This window comes from Manacus vitellinus, unplaced genomic scaffold, assembly GCF_001715985.3.
Source record: "Manacus vitellinus isolate BGI_N305 unplaced genomic scaffold, ASM171598v3 scaffold_47_pilon, whole genome shotgun sequence".
NCBI lineage: Eukaryota > Metazoa > Chordata > Aves > Passeriformes > Pipridae > Manacus > Manacus vitellinus.
This window is the reverse complement of record NW_021940585.1, coordinates 2814124-2816087: the sequence shown is the minus strand read 5'-3', so window position 1 is coordinate 2816087 and position 1964 is coordinate 2814124.

The window sequence follows — 1964 nt, the reverse complement described above, 5'->3', positions numbered from 1 at the left end:
ACCACTGTGTTCCTAAATCCACAGGGATGCCCTGGAGCTGGATTCCCACTGACTCCACACGAGGTGGCTCCTTGTGTCCATCTGGCCCAGCCATTCCCACCATTCCTGCCCTGTGACTCCTGGTTATGGTGCATTTAGTGTGTGAGGCATGACCTGCCCAGCAATGAAGAAAGTGGCAAAGCAGCAGGATCAGGAGCTCAGTTCCCACTCCCCATCGGGGCAGATGGGCCCAGCTGTCCCTCGTGCTGCTCTTTAAAGAAACATTAATCTATTTTAATTCCAGGCTATCATGACAGTATTGATGTTTAAAAGCTGTTATTGCTCAGGATGCCATTTGTGGTGGCTTTAATTAATACAGTTGCTCCAACCTTCATTAAATGCAACCTGCAGCTCCCTCAAGTTGCAGGGGAAGGGGGAGGGAAGTGATTTCAGGGGTGAGCTGGAATTGTGAGCACACCCCTGCTCACAACTGCACTCTGACACCCTGAGAACTTGTGTTAAAGGAAGTTTTTAAGTCTGAATAACAAAAACTGGGCAGTGGAGGGAGAAAGAATGGGACTAGTGAAAATCAAATGAATGAAGATCCAGGCTGCTTTCAGCCAAGGTGACAACTGTCCCTTCCCAGTTTTTTAAGTCAATCATTCACCTAAATTTATGCCAGGCTAAGTCTTGGTTTATTAATGTAATAAAAATTGTTGCACTTTTAGAATTGAAAAGAAGTCTATTACTGCATTATAGCAAGGGTGTGAACAAACCCAGAATTTTCTCATTTTAAGTATTTTTTTTTTTGTTTTCACATTAAGTGTGAGAGATTTGCCTCCCCTTTGAATATACTGACTTTTCAGAAGTTATGCACTACAAAACAGGCATGTTTTAGACTCACATAAAGGTGCAATGTTTAGGCTTTTCTAAAAAAAAAAATTGATCAGATAACAGAACTCATTTGTTTAGAAGACAAAACATTGATTTAGGATTCTTAGGATGCTCTTTTGGAAGTTACTCCTTTTACCCATCTCACCTTCCAACTCAGATTTTAAAGACCTCCCAGAGTGCCCTGTACACCTCCTGGTCTGCAGTTTGCATTTCATTCATCACACCCAGCTCACAGCACACCAGTGACTCTCATTTTCCTTTGTTTTAGTTTGTCTTCCAGCTCCTGTGTTTGCTGGGGAAACACTGGGAACGCCAGCAGGTTAAATGTCACTGCTGCCACATTTATTCAGAGTAAAAGGCCACTGCCCCAGCCCATGTTTCACAAGAGCTGGAGGAGCACAGGGCTCTCCTGCCCCGGGCACAACTGGAACTCTGCCTGGCTCTGTATGGCCTCGAATGGTGTTGTCACACAGGGAACGCTTCCTGCAACCCAGGCGTGACAGCAGCACCGCACACAACTCCAGGGAGCACAACAACCAGCCCAGTGCAACATCCCTTCCAGCCCAAACCGGGAGCTTTTGTGCATTCAGAAACTTCACCCACCCGCTTTTTGCTCTGCCTTGTCTTCCCCTTTTGTTCTCATTATCTATTTATCAGGGTAGCGCACGGCTGCGAGCCAGACCCGCTGGGAGCCCTATTTCGGGAAGTATCAGCTCTTCCTACCAACCCACCCCCAGCGAGCCCCAGTGCACCAACAATCCCTTCGGGCTCGTGGACAAGCCTCAGCAAGTCGGGGGAGCGGGGTTACCTCCTGAACAGGAGCGGGAGGAGGGCGAAAACAGCGCTGATCCCTGACAAAGGCTTCCCTATTAAAGAAGTATTTTCAGAGAGTATCGGGAGCGCAGAGCGCTCTCTCCCTTTACATCGCTTTTATCCCTATAAACTTATTCTTAGCGGAGATCTCTGTGGGTGTTTCTCTGATTTCTGACCTGTGCTGGCGGCTTGTCCCTAAAGCCCCCGCACGCCCCCGGGCGCGGTTTCTCTCCGACAGACGGACAGACGGACGGAGCCCCGAGCAGCTGGCGCTGCCT